The 19,308-nt window shown below is 43.6% G+C and overlaps 1 protein-coding gene across 3 annotated transcripts in view; it reads left to right on the top strand.

Annotated features, from left to right (window-relative positions):
- The window catches only part of MSRA (methionine sulfoxide reductase A), a 180,359-nt gene that overhangs the window by 38,666 nt on the left and 122,385 nt on the right, over positions 1–19,308 (top strand). Inside the window, exon 1 of one of the 3 annotated variants that reach the window (XM_035110868.2) lies at positions 5,597–6,091. The exons of the other annotated variants lie outside the window; for them this stretch is intronic. The gene's annotated coding sequence lies outside the window, so the exon portion shown is untranslated. Of the gene's footprint in view, positions 1–5,596; positions 6,092–19,308 lie in introns of those variants that run through there. 3 annotated transcript variants of the gene reach the window in all.

Raw genomic sequence — 19,308 nt, 5'->3', positions numbered from 1 at the left:
CAGTCCAGATAAGAGAAAAAATAAATTTTATTTTTTTCCATCTTCAATACTGTCTTACGGTAATTATTTTATAGTACAATATATTGATTATTGCCTTCATTTTATGTATCAATGGTCTTGGTAGACAGTATTATTTGTGTTAAATTGCTGGTTTAGGGGGTGTTTTTCATTGTCTGGAACGGATTAATCCACTTCCCATTACTTTCAATGGGAAAGTTCGCTTCGGTTTATGAACGCTTCGGTTTATGAACAGACTTCCGGAACCAATTGTGTTCATAAACCGAGGTACCACTGTATACTATAGCAGTCTTGATTTCAGTATTTCACCTTAGAGTGTTGTTTAGTCGTTTAGTCGTGTCCGACTCATGAAGGAAGAGTCAGACATGACTAAACGACTAAACAACAACAATTTCACCTTAGTAGGACCACAATCTAAGGAACTGTAGATCTGGGAAGGAACTACACATTTTTGCCTGACTGCTTGTCCCTTTGCTCTTGCTATGGCTTCATTGCAAACCTGGAACTAAGATTTGGAGTTATTAAAACGGTAGTCAATTTCCTTGCTGTGGAGTACTTTAATTGAAATCCTTGGATAAGAGCTGTATAGTTTTGGGAGAAAGTCTGAACTCCTTTACTCGAAATCTTGTACTTAAAGGAATTTACTTGATAGCAAGAGCTCATGCACACTTCCGCTTGTCCTAGAAAGCACAGGTCTGAGCAGTTTTCCACCTGCCCCATGCTTTGGAGGTGGTTTTGTCTTTGCTCAGCCGCATTCCCCTGGAAAGCCCACTCTTTGGTGTTAAATCGGAATAGGCAGGAATCTGCTGAAAACTTGATTGCCCTTTGTTCCCATTCAGCGCTAAAGATCGGGTTTCCCCAGGGGAAAGCAGCAGAGTAAATGGGGGTGTGGAGGAGTCCTAAGTCTTGTTGATTTCACTTCAATGTTTTCTAGGGAACGTATGTTGAGGTCCATAGCCACATAGCTCGGTTACAATCCTAAATATACCTACTGGTATTACTACGTACTAACACGCAAGCATCCATGCTGCAATCTTAAGCGCTCTTCTTTGGAAGCAAGTTTACTTCCAAGTAAATATTTGGACTGAGTTATCTTACCGGTAGTTGCTCTTAACCCAAGTTTTTCAGCTTAACTGCTTTGTGGAGGTGGCTCTAAATACATCTGTGATTGTGCCTGATGTCTTTCACTTGCTTTTTTTTGGGGGGGGGAGAGAAAAAAGTCTTCTTTTAATCAAGAGAGGGCAACACGAAGGTCGGCCTTAGAACAACAACAACAACAACAAAGAAGCAGAACTTTTCCTATCTCTCCCTTTTATGAAATGAGAGAATTGTCCCAATTTCTTCACGTTCACTGCCCTATTAAGAAACAATTCTTTTCTCCAATGCTTTTTACAAATCAAGACCTTTTAGCCTGTCTCTCTGCTGTCAGCCTTCGTGTCTGTCTAATAATATAAGTTGTCTTTAGCTGCTTTTCCCCTCTTGTTTTAGCCCCCAAGGTTGCAGGGGGAATTCACATTGAAGTACAGTGTTCTTCTATATAGCTGTACAAAAGGAGAGAGCATAGTTGTGGCTCCCCTTGAAGTGACCTAGTGCAATTATGTTTCCTCCCTGATGAGATGTGACTGTGTATTGCTGTTCTGTTCCTAGTGTGCTTTTGTTTGTGTTCTCTTATAATTACAGGGAGCAAGATGGACAAGCTCTGTATGCTTTTGGGGGAAAAAACACACTATTGTTTCAACACAGACATCTGTACTCAAGGTCTGAACACTGTTTCCCCCCACTTTTTGTTTTGGAGGGAGGGGGCGGAATTAGCCTTCTTGCATCATACTTAACCTTTTGGTGTTCCCTATTTCAGCAGTGCTCGGTTTTCCACAAGGAACTTGGAGGCAAAAAATTGTCCAGTGTTTATTAGCATTTGCCTTCCTTCTTGGGATAGGTTAGATTTTCAAAACGTGTTTATAGAACATTGTTTTTCTAGGGCAGGCAAGTCCAACAGGTAGATCGTGATCTACTGGTAGATCACTGGACACCTGTGGTAGATCACTGGCTCCCCCCAAATCAGCTCAACAACTTTTGCTCCCCTATTAAAAGCTCAACAACTTGTACCTGAACCCCCCCCCCCCAGAAGGGCTTTCCTTCCTAAAGAAGCACAGCAACTTTTACCTGAATACCTGAACCCCTAATAAACGGGGCTTTCTTCCTCCCTAACAAAAGCTCACCAACTTTGATCTGAACCCCCAACAAGGGGGTAGATCACTGCCAATTTTTAACTCTGTGAGTAGATCGCAGTCTCTTGGGAGTTGGCCACCCCTGTTCTAGGGTAATGCATAAATGCATGAAGTGGTACTGAGTGCTTAGTATGTACAGCTGCAAGTTAATTTACTTCCCATCCTAGTCAATTGAGATCCAACCAACCTTTGCAAACAAGCCCGTTAATTTGACTAGCCCACAAACATTAGCCCCCCCCCCTTGTGTGGACTACAAGAAAATGGAGGCCAGCCTTTGTAATCCTTCCCAGCCTGGTCTTCTGAGGCGTTCCTTAAGTGCCTTTTGCTTATCATATTTTCAACTATGCTTTGCAGCTCTTGCAGTTGTGGGTACTCACGACGAGGCTTTGTGCTGCAGTTTCTCTGGGATGTACAAAGAGGTCCAGAGAAGTCACTAATAGTCAATGTGAGCTAAAAAGCAGAAAGCAGCAGAAGAACCTGAGCCATGAACAATGTGAAACACTGGTAGAAATGGCCAGCTCCTTTTAAAAATTATAGATACAGGGGCATTGTTCCCAAGAGTCAGGATAATTTAATTCTCCTTTGATCAGTGCCCCTGTGCTCTTGCTTATATAGTTCAATAATGGTGGTGACCAATAGGAGGCTACTGAATGGCGTTCAGGTTGAAATTCGGGATTCTTGCATCTAAAATCTTAGTTGCATTTTTGCAGCACCATAGAGCTGCTTTTCTCCTTAACCCATCCCCACAAATTAGAACAGTAGATTTCAATAGATTGGTCACAACCCGGGCTTTTCCCCCAGCTGGAACTCGGCAGAACTCAGTTTTGTCACCTCTCAGGTAGGCGCCATTGCCATTCTAAGAAAAGAAGGGAGGAGTTCATGGTGAGTTCCGGCACCACTTTTTCTAGAATAGCACTGTTCACAACTCACAAGTGGTTTGTGAACTGACCTAAGAGGGATATGCAATGCTGGTGAGAGTGGGAAAGGGAGAGCGAACAGAAAAGGAGAAGGAGAGGATATGATGGAATTTGATCAATAGATGTAAGATGTAAAGGTAAAATTAATACAGGGGAAAATGAAGTCTTGTTGGAGGTTGGAGCTGAATAGTGGGTTCTGCATCTGTAAAGGCTCATAGCTGCTGCTTAAGAAAAGGCAGGCCACCCTCTTCTCTTTAGTTCCAGTAACTTACTGCTCTTGACTTGAGGGAGAGCAATGCCAAATTCTGCATTGGATAACCCTCTATTAAATTTATTGATGATAAGTTTAGCAGCAAAGTTTAATGAATTTTCCAAAGATTCTTTCTAAAATTAAAGTAATCTTGATATATTTGACTTTTAACTTATTATATTTTTTGTATTTTTATAGTGTTTTTTTGTAAACCACCCTGGGAATATGAGTGAAGAGTGGCATAAAAATACTTAAATAAGTTTTCAGTTCTGTCACTAGTAGCCAGCATAGTAATTGTGCCTTTGAATAAGTTTATATAAGTAAGGGGTATGATGAGAAAGAATGAGAGAAAGTAACTTGATATTGATCACTGCTCTTGAATTGTGCTTGTAATTTTTATTTGCTTGCAACTTGGAAACTTTTCACAACAAAAATCAATGAAGAATATTCTCATTTGCTTCCATAATTGCAGCGCTGTCTGTTTGCAATTCTTTTACATTTCCAAGCTGGAGAGTAAAAAATGGTTCTTGAAAATGATTTTTGAAAATGAAATATTGTAGTCAGCATAATAAAGTAAACTGGCTGGCATTTCTGAATAAATTGAATCAGTTTTGTTATTCTTCCAAAGGAGGATGCTTCACCTGATGACCACTTTTTTCTACTTTGGACTTTCTTCTTCTAAAAAAAAGTATAATTGAAAAGAAGCATCAATATAGGAAATCTCCAGAAACGTCTTGTTAAAGGAATTATTTAAGTTAGTAGGGAGTGTTGCTTTAGCTGCCCTTAAACAAGCAGTCATGCATTCACTACTGAAGAAGCCCATCAGCACCCCATGGTTTGCAACATTTAAAAGCCTGGTCGCAAATGCCACTTCTTGGACAAGGTGAGGGAGTGAGCAGTGATGGAGCAGTTATAACTAGGATAACTGAAGGATACAGACTATGTCTGGGTTCAGGCATGGTTTTTGGACCGAATCAGCCTTAGTTGGCCTGATGGATGACCTGTATTGAGAGTGATACATGGGAATGCAGTTTTCCATCTGCTTCTCAATCTTGCTGTGGCTTTTAACACCATTGACCATGGCAACCTCCTGGATCAGCTCTGTAGAGTAGACCTTGCTTTACAGTTGTTCCTTTCCTCCCTGGTCATAGGGGCTTTGGGGTCAATGTGTAATCAGTATGTTGATGATACACAGCTCTATTTCTCTACAACATCTGAGTCAGGAGAGGCTGAGCATGATCTAGACCAGGGTTTCCCAAACATGGGTCTCCAGCTATTTTTTGGACTACAACTCCCATCATCCCTAGCTAGCAAGAACAGTGGTCAGGGATGATGGAAATTGTAGTCCAAAAAAGCTGGAGACCCAAGTTTGGGAAACCCTGGTCTAGTACGTTATATGGATGTAGTTTTGGTATGGATGACCCAGAAACTGAGTTTGAACCCCAGGAAGATGGAGGAATTGTGAATGGTTCCTGTGTCTGGGAGATTGGCTACTTGCAAGTCCTGGATAGGGTTGTTCTCCCTCTGAAAGAACAGATTTGTACTTTGTGGCTGCTCCTGGATCCAACTCTTGATACTTGGGGCTCAGCTAGCCTCAGTGGCCAGGAGTGGCTTTTACCAGCTGCAGCTGGTAATTCAACTACGATCATTCTTGGACAGGGATAACTGCGCCATGGTGAATCATTCATTGGTAACCTCAAGGCTTGATTATAGCAGTGTGCTGTATGTGAGGCCACCCTTGCATCTGGTCTAACTACCAGCTTTCCATTCAGTATTTTAGGTCCAGTCCTGTGGGACTCCTTCCCATCCTGACTGAGATAAGACACATAGGATCCTGACTTAACAGGCACTTAACAAAGACTTTCCTAATTACAGCAAACATTTTAAGGTGATTTTCTGTTTCTATGGTGCTTATTCTTTCTTTGTTTTTGTTTTTTAAGTACAAATTTTGGAGGGTAGTTGTGTTTCGGCTTGCTTATTAAGTTGGGAAGTGCAAATTGGAAGGCGAATCAAACAATTTTCTCCCCCATATCTATCCCAGAGTGGCTTTCAAAAATCAGAAGTCAGTAGTAAAACAATCCCCCCACCTTCTCAGGATTGTCCTCTAAAAGGCATGACATGACACAAAAGGAAAAGGGATGGGATGGGGTGGGAAGGGAAGGGAAGGGAAGGGCGGAAAAAAATGCATGCTCCTGTTCTTACAACTTGTAATGGCCAGCTAAGATTGAGCTGCTGAGGGAGCTTGATGAAATGACTGTTGCTAAGTGACTGTTGAGGGAAGGCCAAAGGCAGCTGGTTTCTCAGCAAAAGTGATAGAATAGTCTTGCTTCTGTGCTATCCTCTTCTCTACTGCCTGATGAAATTTTTGCCATTAAAACATAGAGACATTTTGACATGTAAAGCCCTGCATTGCTGAGACCCAGTATAATGACCCCCTGTCATCCTAGCATAACACCTGCAAATAACTTAAAACACAGTCTGCACCAGGTTGAGCACACGGAAAGAGGTATTTTCAGTTCCCGTCCCACAAATATGGAGCTCCTTGAAGAGTCTCTAAAGTTATTTAGCTTGTTATCTTTTCCTCCAATTCTGTATTCCTGTAGTTGTCCCGTTTCTATGGAACAGCCTGCCTGGTAGTGGCTGCTTTTGCTTCCGTTTGTGGACTGTAAGGAAGACTTGTGAGTCTCTTCTGTTTCAAATTTTCTCTGTGGGGGATGGCTGGCGGCTTTATCTATGGCTGACTTTTATTTTATCTCTTTCATGCTGCCTCTTGGGCTTGCTGATTGGCAGTTCAAATCCATGCAACAGGGTGAGCTCCCGTTCCTCTGTCTCCGCTTCTGCCAACCTAGCAGTCTGAAAGCATACCAGTACAAGTAGATAAATAGGTACCACTGTGGCAGGAAGGTAAATGGTGTTTCCGTTTGCTCTGGCTTCCGTCACGGTGTCCTGTTGTGCCAGAAGTGGTTTAGTCATGCTGGCCACATGACCCAGAAAGCTGTTTGTGGACAAATGTTGGTACCCTCGGCCTGAAGCTAGATGAGCACCGCACCCCATAATTGCCTCAGACTGGACTTAACCATCCAGGGTCATTTACCTTTTTTACCTTCATCTTACCTGTTGGAGTGTGATTTCATGTTTTGTAAGCTGATTTGGAGAAGTGTTAAAATGATAAATGCATAATGACAGCCGATGAGTTGAAATAGTATGTGTTTCTGTTAATAATATTTTCTCTCTCTTATTGGCTTATAGCTGACTTTTATGGATGCTTCATGCATTGTTACTTGGCCAGAGCCCTTTGGAATTGTCTGGACTAGCAATACACAGTTGCAGCAATATATCTTCCAAGTGTGAAAAATAGTGTGTGCCTTTTTTTCTAAGGAAGAGATGCCATTTTTCAAAGAATGGGAGATGCATAGGAAAGGAAATCAAAGTTAAGCAATTCATAAGCGAGTCTGAAACTTCACCCCATGTTTTGGGCAGGGCAAGCAACAGCCTGGAGTCAGGAACAATGCGTCTGTTTAAATTGGGCCAATTCTACCTTCAGTCAGTTTGCGCCTTGTGGTTTTCTGCATGTATTTTAGAAAAGCAGCTCTCAGATATTTGAATTGCAAATGATGATGGAGTTTAGCATCTTTTTTTGAGAGGTATGGCACAAGCATCTGAAGTAGCACTTGCCAGACTTTTAAGCGTCAACGCAGCAGAAAGCCAAATGATTTCCGAAAAAGGAACATTTCACGGAATAATTTATTTGATATGGCAAAGGCGTTTGTTGTATAATTTCTGCCCTGTTGCTATGGGAACCCATTTTAGTGTTGCAGTGATTGTTAATCAGGATTTGCAGTTATACCATTTCCATCGCGGGGCCCTATATCCTTATAGATTGAATCATGGTTCTCATTGACAGTGGCATAGATCAACCATTATTGCAAGATATAAAATGGCATCAGCCTTCCTGTCATTTTTCTCATTATTACCAGAAGCAAAGACACAAGTTTAGCTTTTCCAGGAAACTCAAAGAGTGCTGCTTGCCCCACTTAATGCCTTTGATCCCTGCAGAATTCCGGCACAAAGAACAGGCTTCTGGTGCACCATACCATCACTCCAGAAGAGAGTGATTTAAAGGGACAGGATGCACTCTTGTGTGCAAAGAGCATCTTCAGCCAGAGTATTCACGAGAGCAAATAAGGCATGGTGACTTTGCCACCAGCTTGAGGTCATTTGTGGAACGGTCAGCACATTCTGCCTTTTATAAAGAGGAAGAAATTCAGGAGGAGGCAAGAGAAGAATTTCTTGTTGGGCTTAGAAGAGCCCAGTTGTCTTGCTGACGTGCTGTTTGGCTTCCTACGGTATTTTACACTCCCCAAACACCATCACCCTTGCATTGTATAGGAAACCTGAAGTTGAGAAGCTCCAAGTCCTTTCATTCTAGGGCAGTTGGCCAATTGAACGTGCAGGTTTTAAAGCTTGTATCAACGTAGTAGAAGCGTCAAGTCAGTGGCACTGGCTATGCTCCTGCAAACGGCACATGCAGTTGAGTCTAATGTGTAAAGGCCGGCAAGTTCAAGCCGTTCTCAGGGTCAATGTGAGAAGGACATAAGAAGACCTGCTGGATCAGGCCAGACGCCCATCTAGTCCACCATCACAGTGACAACAAGATGCCCCAGTGGGAAGCCTGCAAGCCTTGTACAGCACTATCCCTACTTGGGATTTCCAGCAGCTGGGGTTTCCACTTTTGACACCGGAGGGAGAAAATGGCCATCATTATATCCTTATCCTCCATGAATTTGTGCAGTCCTCTGTTAAAGCCATCTGTGTTGGTGATCATCACTGCGTCCCGCGGGCCTGAGTTTCCATAGTTCAGCTATGTACTGCCTCCTGTCTGTCATGAATCTTCTAACATTCAGCTTCAATGGATGTCCATGAGTTCTAGCTGTGGGAATGTTGTGGGTAACAGGAGGGGATATATTGATTAATATTATCCTTCTTTATACAGCAGAGTGCATTCCCTCTTTTACACAGCAGAAAGCTGGTTGCAGACTTGTGTGAGTCTCTTAAAATAATAAACAATTCAATCTGGCTTGCCCAGATTGAGATATATTCTATTATTCCTAGTACGGTAAGATCCATTTTATTCCTTCTAAAAGAATAAAGACACAACAGTCTTATTCATAAGTAACAAAAAGCGGTTTTACTCATGATCAGGCAGAGCACGTTGTGATCCCTGAAGGCAGGCTTTAGGCTTAAAAGTTACAAATATGTACAAAAGGTTTACCCCATATGGGAGATAACCTAGTCCAGGTGAAGCAGGAAGCAGGCAGGACGAAAAAGAAGGGAGGTGGCTACGTGACTTGGTCTTTTAACAGGTCTGGAAAGGTCACACCCACCTACTAGTCACAGCACTGTCGCCGCGAGTCTCTTTGCCCGGGGAAGTGCGCTGAGCGTCTGGCCGCCGCCGCCTCGCCCCCTCACAGCGCTGCCGCCATCGCCACAGCCGAGTTCGGGGAGGAGGATGATGCGGCGTCGGCCCCGAGCGGCGTCGGCTGTGAGGGAGCATCCCGCCTTCGCCTCTCCATGGCTTCCTCGCTTGGGCAGCTCGTCCCGCAGCGGCTCCGAGGAAGCAGGCAGGAGGAGGAGGGGGAGGAGGAGAAGGAGAAGGAGAGGATCAATTGTTTTTTTATTTTATTTTTGTTTGCACCGGCCCTGTGCAGAGCTGTCCAAAACCATGCTTGGCTGGATCTCTCGTTGCTGGCTACTCCAAGATGCTCAAAAAAATGCTAATATCAAAATATCTTGCAGGGAAGAATAAAGGAAACTCTGCTCATGGTGTGCATTCTTTAGCCAAGTTCCCTGTGGATCCAGCCGCTTAACGCTGGTTCTTCCATGGATGACAAGATATTACACAGAATTTTCACTCTAAGCAGGCCAGTGTAAGCATGGAGACTAGGTGAAATCTATCCACATTTCTCAAAGGTGCTCAAGGGGAGGGTCTTGAGTGCAGTGGCAGAGTACAGGCTTTGCATATAGAAACCCCCAGGGCCAGTCCTCTGCATTTCCAGTTAAAAGGATTGCTGCCAATGTGGGAAAGAAAACAGGGCCTAAGACCTTAGATCTGTCGCTGCTTGAATTATGGTCTAGGGCAGCGTTTCTCAACCGCTGTTCCGCGGCACACTAGTATGCCACGAGACGCTGGCTGGTGTGCCGCGACGTGCGGCGACGAGAAGGGCGATTTTGCAGCTGCAAACTCCACCTCCCTGGGCGTCCTATTTCTTCGCCCCTTCTAGTTTCCACAGACCAATCAGCTTTCATTATTTCCATTTTCCCCATGCCTCATGTGACAGGATCATCCCAGAATCCTTTAGCCAAGATGGCAGCCCCCAGCAGCTAATAGTGCCGCACGTGTGTCTCTTTTTTGGAAAATCGAGCGGACTTCAAGTAGCTACTTTTAAAATATTCAATCTCCATCATTCAAAAGGTAGTTTGTTGCTAATTCACGGAGGCATGAAGACCAAATCGTCCTCTCACAAGTCCGAGAACACGCACAGGGTAAGATACGGGACGGCGGGCTATGACACTACTCTAGTGAAAACCTGAAAGTAACTGATGATTTAGGTAGGCCAGGCATCCCCAAACTGCGGCCCTCCAGATGTTTTGGCCTACAATTCCCATGATCCCCAGCTAACAGGATCAGTGGTCAGGGATGATGGGGATTGTAGTCCAAAACATCTGGAGGGCCGAAGTTTGGGGATGCCTGAGGTAGGCTGTGGTTGGGTCAAAGTTCCTTTGGGATCAGCTGTTGGCTCTAGCAAGGCTGATTGGCTTCCTTCACAGGTGAAGGTTTGACGTTGGTGTTCTTTGCAATGGAGGAGAGTAGAATAACCTCACATTGTGGAGCTTGTTGCACTGTGGATTTCTTAAGGTTCTTATGTGAAGTCCTCTGATATTCGTTCAAGGGATGATACTCACATTCAGTCTTGTGCTTTATGGTGTCCTCAGAACTTTCTCCAGGTTGTAGGGAATCCAATTCCTGAGTCAAAACAAGTATAAAGTATTGGGTTAAATTAATCACTAGTCTGACTCCCTATGAGGCAGCTTTATATACTCACACGTAAGGAGCCATCTAGGAGTTATGCATGTCATTTTCTTAGGAACGGAAGAACCTGCCTTATACCAGATACTTGTTTATCCACCCAGCCCAGTGATATCTTTTGACCTGTGTGCCTGCAAAGCATGGGCTCTGCCACTGAATGAAGACCCTTCCCCCCATTCCATTCTGCATGGGTCAAGGGACTTCCAGGCTAAATTAATCCTGCGCCTCTGGAAATCATGAATATATCTGCTTCAGAAATCCCAGAGCAGCGCCGCCGAGAAATATACATTTGTCCAGTTTGCAGCTTACACGGCGTCTCAGTAATAACATTCATGCTGTTTCGTTTCTTATTGACACACATTCACAGTTTCTCTAATTTCAAGTCTGCTTATGGGAGCCAAGGACCTTCATGTAACAGTTACATTTTCACTTGGTTGTCTTCCAGTTCTTCTGAGTGATGAATAATCAAAACATTAGCAAGGCGCAAGTAGCATTTTTGCTGCCTCCTTTTCCGTGTTTGCTTATCTTTCCCCCCTCATATTCAGCCTTGCACATGCCCAGCCCCCAACTGTAATTCTGATTGGCTAAATTAATTCCGCAGTATCCTGCTGTGAATAATTATGTTAATCCTGTGTAGAATCAGATGCCTCCTCCTCCCCCCAACCTTTGCCTATATTAGAATGTGGCAATTGTAGCTCACAGCTGGCTCATCAGAGGTGGCCAGTTTGGGAATAGGCACATCTGACTATGCTTAAATCTCTGCCTTGATTGCTTAAGACGATACACGCAAACTCCATGATTACTGTCATTTTGTATGTTTCACAAATGCGCCTCTTCCCCTGCAAAACTGGGATGTTTGAGAGGAGAAATGACTAGAATTGAGCCTCTTCTTCAAACTCCAGCTGATGAGGAAGTGTTGCCAGGCTTACTTTAAGAATGAAATGATAGGTGAATGTGGCGTTGATGGCATTGTTTTGAACAGATCGCTGTTAGGACACTGAGGCAGTTTCTCATTTTTCAGCTCTCTGGATGCTATGGTGGCAGGCCTGTGGCAGGATGTGAGGTATGGCAGGGGCAATTTCAAATGGAGAGGTGGCAACCCTCTCCCCAGGCTGTTTCTCCATCAACCAGGCTCATTTCTGGTCCTTTGAGTGCTCCTCAGATTTGGCAGACTGGCTTTCTGTCAGTCTTGATAAAGTAACTTTGGCACACTGAGGGTGGGGTAGTAATTCCTGTAAGCAACACCCCAGGACTGGCTTTAAGCTTGAAAAGGTGTTGGAATTTGAGCATCCAGCGGGGCACTGAAAGATGAAGGTACCGGTATACCGTGTGGTGCCCTCCATAAGTTGTTGGACTGCATAGTATAGTGTCCAGGTCAAGGGAAGTAATAGCATCACTCTGTTCTGCCTTGGTCTGGCCACACTTGGAATAATGTGTCCTGTTCTCAGCACCACAATTTAAGAAGGATATTTACAGGCTGGAATGTGTGCAGAGAAGAGCGACTAACATGATCAGGGATCTGGAAACCAAGCCTTACGAAGAACGGGTGAAGGAATTGGGTATGTTTAGCCTGGAAAAGGGGAGACTGCGAAGAGATATGATAGCCATCTTCAAATATATTAAGGGCTGTCACATGGAAGATGGAGCAAGTTGGCTTCTCCTGCTCTGGAGGGTAGGACCCATACCAATGGCTCCAAGTTACAGGGAAAGAGATTCCAACTAAACATCAGGAAGAACTTTCTGATGGTAAGAGCTGTTCGGCAGTGGACCCTCCTTCCTTGGAGGTTTTTTAAGCCGAGGATGGACTGCTAGAAGATCAAACCTATCCATTTTGAAGGAAATCAGCCCTGAGTGCTCACTGGAAGGACAGATCGTGAAGCTGAGGCTCCAATACTTTGGCTACCTCATGAGAAGAGAAGACTCCCTGGAAAAGACCATGATGTTGGGAAAGATGGAGGGCACAAGGAGAAGGGGACGACAGAGGATGAGATGGCTGGACAGTGTTCTCGAAGCTACCAACATGAGTCTGACCAAACTGCGGGAGGCAGTGCTAGACAGGAGTGCCTGGCGTGCTCTGGTCTATGGGGTCACGAAGAGTTGGACACGACTAAACGACTAAACAACAGGATGGCCATCTGTCATGGTTGCTTTACTTGAGATTCAAGCATTGCAGAGGGTAGATTAGATGACCCTCAGGTTACCTTCCAACTCTACAATTCTATGCAAGTCCCATCTCCCATGACATGCTAGCTGGAGCCAATAGGAATTTGAGTCCTACAACATCTGGAGAAGACAACACTGGTTAACCCTGTTCTAGGACATCGTTAGAAATTTAAATGGTGATTGCCTGATGCTCATTGGAGTGCTTAAGGCTCACTGGAGTGCCTCAGGCAGTGGTCTTTGCTAGGGTGTGAAAGTGCTCAATTGTTTTCTGAGATAGTTTAAGGCAAAAAAGGATGCAAATAACCATCTGATACTCTGATATTTGATTAGCTAGGAGCTGAAAACAAGTAAGTAGATTCCAGAACAAAACATTCAGGCAAGTTGTCATTCTGCAGAATGGTGGAATGCATCTGAAAAAGAAACATGCCATGTATTTAATCCATTGTAATGCTGCTTCTGGTTGGCTTATTGAATTTGTGTCTCGTAGCTGAAAATATCCAAGCTTCATTTTTTGCAATTCTTTGCTGTATGCATAATTCATTCCAACCTGTCAGAATCTCTGCTCATGTGTCCTCTGATGATGCCTGCTTATTTCCATCCCATCTGTAGAGCAAGGGCCTATGGTTGGGTTTTTTCTTTTATTTGTTTACAATCTCGTAGGATGTGAAGATGCTGCCTGTTTAGGTTTGTTTGAATATCCTCAGTTTTATATTATGGTAATATATTGCCTTTTACATGTGGTTGAGAAGGTGGCAGTTTTTATTCAAGAATTTCTTTTTTTCTGAGGTTGTAGGCAAGGGAAAGAAACTTCCAAGGGAAGAAACTTTATAATAATAATAATAATAATTTATTATTTATACCCCGCCCATCTGGCCGGGTTCCCCCAGCCACTCTGGGCGGCTTCCAACAAAACAGAAATTCTAAAATACAGAAATCCATCAAACATTAAAATACAGAAATCCATCAAACATTAAAAGCTTCCCTAAACAGCGCTGCCTTGAGATGCCTTCTAAAGGTCTGGTAATTGTTGTTCTCTTTGCCCTCTAGTGGGAGGGCATTCCACAGGGTGGGTGCCACTACCGAGAAGGCCCTCTGCCTGGTTCCCTGTAACTTGGCTTCTCGTAGTGAGGGAACCGCCAGAAGGCCCTCGGAGCTGGACCTCAGTGTCCGGGCAGAACGATGGGGGTGGAGACGCTCCTTCAGGTATACCGGACCGAGGCCGTTTAGGGTTTTAAAGGTCAACACCAACACTTTGAATTGTGCTCGGAAACGTACTGGGAGCCAATGTAGGTCTTTCAGGACCGGTGTTATGCCAACTTTGATGGCAACTAGCATTCATGTTCACAGATGCATCTATCTAGATCTAGATTTGCAATTTACCAGTGCAGCCCTTGAACGACATACTGTATATTGGAATTTAGAGAAGGTTTATAACTTCTTGTTCTGAAAAAAAGGACCCAGAAACAGGAGTGTTTCTCCCTTGTACTTTGCACACAAAACCTGTTCATGGATTATGTTGGAATTGCTGTTTTCATGAGAGTCATCTAGCTGTGTGGGCAATGCAGCATGTTAGGTCGCCACTCACAAATCTCAGCTGCAGCAACTCAGCAACAGCGGAATATGCCTGAGGGAATGTGCAGTCTGGCTTACCAGAAAATGAGCGAGTGACCGAATACGGTACTTTCCTTTCCTGTTCAGACTTGATTCAACACCTTGAGCATATGCCTTACAGGCCTGGTTGCCTCCTGTATCAGTTCATTGCACTTTCTTAAGCAGCTCCATCCCACAGCCTCCGATCCTTTAAGTTTTCCTTGCCTACAACTAGGCAGCTGTACCAGGTTTCGGGCAGCCAAGCTTGCTCTTTCTTCCTGCTCCAGGGTTCCTTTGTCTCTTATATGAGTTTGACTCATTGCACATTGAACACTGCAAGGGGGGGGAGCTCTTTGGTTTTCAGGGTGCCTCACTATTTTTTGTTTAAAAGTATCTCACGAGAGTAATAAATTATTAGTTCTAGGCTTCTCTTGTAGCAAGCACTCGAGTTGGTGACCAAAATAGGACCGCCTTCAGGTGTCTCCAAAAGGCCATGTAATTGTTTGATACCTGACACCTGACATTTGACATCTGATAGGAGGGCGTTCCACAGGGCCGGTGCCGCTCCTGAGAAGGCCCTCAAAGCTGGACCTCAGCGTGTGTTGGCTGAACAATGGGGGTGGGGGCGCTCCTTCAGGGCCGAGGCCTTTTAGGGCTTTAAAGGTAATTGCTTAAGAGTGGCTTACTTAAGACTCCTCAGTGGACTCCCATATATGTTGACAGACAGTTTTACCTATGTGTTGTCAGAGTATTCTCTGAGCCCATCAGGGCTTGACCCAACAGGAAAGGTGGCAGAAGACTTTTGCTTGCTGGGCATCCATGCTGCCAGAGTGGCTGATGCGCCTGTATGTCAACCACAGTTCTGTGGTAAGTGGCGCCTGACCCCAAATTTTGCCCATCTTGAACCATGCACTTCTCAGTCTCTTTGTACCCCATTTTGCTGGGTTACTCTACTCCCATTCCTTTCCCCCTAGCTTTCTACCCATACCTTGCCTTCTTTCTTCCTCACTTTGTGTTTTAGGAAGAACATAGGAAGCTGGTCCGTCTAGTTCAGCATTGTCTGTATTGGCCACTCGCAGTGTTCCAGGATTTCAAGCAGGAGTCTTTTGTAGCCCTGTCAGGAAGTGCTGGAGATGGAGGCTAGGACCTTTTGTATGCAAAACATGTATTCTACAGCTCAGCTACAGCCCTAGATCTCTCTCCCTTTTCCATAGCACATTTGCTAGTACCGGTACCATCCACGCCTGTGTTCCCCAGAGGCCCTACTGCTTGTAGGAAGAGCATCACTAGAAGAGTGAGCATCATTTAGTAATAAAAATCTGTTATTTGCTTTTGTCCTTTTACTGGAGTGTTGCAGTCTATGATCTCTACCCACACTAAGAGGGGGTATAGAATTATATCAAAAAGTAAAACCCATAGTTCGTATCCCTTTAACAACAGCTTTTATTTAGGTTTCGATTGAGCAAATGCAGTCTCATGATTTCAGAAAGAATGCGGTCCGGGCTGTCACAATGGGATGCAAATTGATTGGACTTTTCTCCATTTATTTGGTTTTAGCACTGCAGGTTTTCTGATTGCTAATTCAGCAAAGACACAGAGGTCATAAATACGTGTAATTTTCCACAAGGTTAGATCAAATGTGTTAATAGGAGAAGAAACATTAACAGGCCACATTCACAAAAGCTCTTCAGAAAAGATCACAGAGTTTCAAGGACTTTCTTTTTGTCTTGGATGAACAATACATTCCTTTTTTTTAAAGGGGAAAATTAGCTTGGCTCATAGAAAGTTATGTTAAAGCTTGGGTTAAACCATTGTGTTAATTATCTGGAGGTCATTTGGAGAAAATTGCCATCAAACACATTGAAAAGATTTTATATTTTCACAGAAATTATGATCTTCTGTTTCTATGGAAACAGCAACTGTTACTCGTGAAAGCTTTTTAATGGAGGTTTGCAGAAGCTTAATGCGGAGAAATTTAGCAACATCTCTTTAGAACACCCAAACCAACAACCAACTACAGTACATACATGTGGCCAGTTTCATTATTACGTTTTATAAAGCTAGGGCAGTTTTAGCTGATTGTAGTTGCTATATCACAATATTTGGATTCTGGTTCCTAAAATGTTCCATGCATTTGCACGCATACATGTCTTCTGATCTTTGTGCAGGGATATTCAGTTCCACCACATTTTAATGGGATAAGGAACCATTCTCTGGTTCTTATATCTTCAAAGGCTAAGCAAATGAGATTCTGAAAGGGTTGCAAAAGACAGTGTATTTTCTGGGCTAGTCTGCATGGAACACTAACCTGTGATCAGTGCTATGCGGGTAAGGCTCAGCAAGCTGAAGTAGAACATTGAGTTTGTATGCTTCCCTCGCCTGCCGGCATGAATCTCCGTTTCGAGTGTACGTGTGAACAAGGAGGCCTGGTTTAAAATAAGCAGTGTTTATTTCTTGCTAATTGAGAAAGCTTCAAACCTTGACTTACCAATGGTACTTCGGTTTACGAACTTAATCAGTTCCGGAAGTCTGTTCTTAAACCAAATCTGTTCTTAAACCGAGACGCGCTTTCACTAATGAGGCCTCCTGCCGCTGGTGCCCTTCCACCATTCGGTTTCCATTCTTAGACCGAGGTAAAGTTCTCAAACCAGGACACTATTTTCGGTTTTACGGAGTTTGTAAACCAAATTGTTCTTAAACCGGACTCTTATTAAACCGAGGTACCACTGTATTTGTTTTAAACCAGGATTTCTGATTTGCAACCTAATGCTCAGCTGAGATTCTTTGAAAATGAAAGTAAAGCTAGTAGCAGTCATTATCCTGGATGTGTGGAAGAAGGGAGGGCGGAGTGTGTATGTCTTTGTCCCTTTACTCTAGATTTCTGAGGATCACCTGTATAACACTGAACCTTGGTTTAGCATTATGTGTGTGCGAGCCCTCTGTGTTTTTAAAGCAAATTAGAATTACATACCTGGGCATCTAAGTTCTGTACAAACAAAGCTGAAATCTGTGCCCGGTATAAATGGTACAAATGGGGGGGGGGGAATTCAGATCCTCTTGATGCCTTGATTTTTCTGTGAGTTGGTGAGATGAGGAAAAAAACTCGCTCCCACGGGTTCTTCTCCGCTGCCTCTGGTTCTGCTCTGCACCTTAATTTTACCAAAGAGCTGTGAGCAATGAAGCAGACTGGGAGGTGACTGGGTGTAGGTGGCAGAAAACGCTCCCTAAAGGTGGTTGAACGCTTGTTTAGTTTACAGAGTTCTGCCTGCCAAGTGGTGATGAAGCCAGGAAAGGATGTTGCTGCCTGCATTGCATCTTCAGTGAGTCATCCTGCAAAGTTGTATCAGGGGGTCATACTAGTCCAGGCATAGGCAAACTCGGCCCTCCAGATGTTTTGAGACTACAGCTCCCACCATCCCTGACCACTGGTCCTGTTAGCTAGGGATGATGGGAGTTGTAGTCCCAAAACATCCGGAGGGCCGAGTTTGCCTATGCATGTACTAGTCCCACGGTTTGGGTTGGTATCCAGTTTCTATGTCTCCAGACTAATTCCATTTACAAGCAGAAGTTGTTCCGCTGAAAGTTGCCACTACTGAATACTGCTTGGGTGCTATTTTCAGTGGCAGCAATTAGGACTGAATTACTGTGCCAATAATTAACATGGCTAATTCTTGTGATGTAATTACTACAAACAATAATAACTAAACAGGGTAATAAGAGCTAATGCAGCCCTTGCCCTGAAATATTCCGAATGGCTCTGGATTCACCTAATTTCTAAGTATCGCATGTACGTGCGCACAAATCATAAGAATGAGAATAATTTTTTTAAAAAATGCCAATGTAAAATTTTCCCAGCAGTGTCATTCCATCCAGCATAGAAAACAATTTGATTCCAGTGAATGCTGTTGCAAATATTGATTTAATTAAGTATCTCCATTAATTCCTAGTTCTCCTCTGGCCAGTTTTGCCTTTTCTTCCTGCTGAAGTTGTCCAATAAACGTTTAGGAGTCTTGATGTATTTTCTTAATTAGATGGTTGTGATAATGAGTCCCCATGCCGGACTTAATTTGATGCACAAGATGCAAAGGGTCTAAACTTTTACCCCCCTGAAGGGGAGGAGGGAAACATGCACAGCAGAGCAAGTTTTATTGAAACTTACAAGTTCAGTTCATTTTGGCTCTTGAGGACAAACTGCATGGGTGCAATTTAAAAATAACAAAGCAGCCATTGGGTTTGGATCGCAGGCTTTTTAGAAATGAAACTCTTTGACAGAAAAGGCCACCAGTGTTTTAGTAGGATAATCTCCACTGCAGAAAAACATTTCAGGATTATCCTAACAGCTGAACTCTTACAACTCACAAGATGCAGGTCTTCCTAAACATCATCATGTGCTGCAATTACTACAGTAGCAGCAGGATTTTCAGTGACACCAGCTCCCCTACATCTGCCTTCAAGGAGCAGAAGCAGAAAAGAAACCACCCACTGAATGCGTCCGGCATGTTGCAGGGAGGCCTTGCCTGTTAGCATCTTCCCCTACCAGCTGCCATGCAACCTGCAGTCTGGTGTTTTTTTTCTTACTAAAAGATTATATAGTAAGATATATTAGAAAATGTCAAATGGGGAGGATGTGGGGTACAAAAAAATCTTGAGCGGGGGCATGCGTGCGTACCCCACAGGCAGGGGTTAGGCACCCCGGTATTACGTTTCGTGGGCCAGAGCCCACTATGTCAGATGCGTAAGTGTATTCCTCAGTTGCCAGGTTCACATGGTTGAAGAGGACAGAAAACAGTGAAAGTTAAATGGCAATAAAACACAGAAAGCACCATACACTCTCTGAAATTAATTAAAGCTTCAGTGTAGGCCAAATAAGCACAGTGATCCTTCACAATACTATAGCAATAATTGGTGATAAGCATAATCTTACCATTGCTTAGTAAATTAGCCTCTGAGGAAGAACAGGAAACAATAACCCTTGTTCAGATCTAGATAAATAGAATTTATGTATTGATAAGTTGTAATCCAGCAGTTTAATACTGGAGTTTCCCTTTAAAGTTG

The sequence above is a fragment of the Zootoca vivipara genome, chromosome 3 (assembly GCF_963506605.1).
Source record: "Zootoca vivipara chromosome 3, rZooViv1.1, whole genome shotgun sequence".
NCBI lineage: Eukaryota > Metazoa > Chordata > Lepidosauria > Squamata > Lacertidae > Zootoca > Zootoca vivipara.
This window is presented reverse-complemented; position numbering and strand designations above follow the sequence as displayed.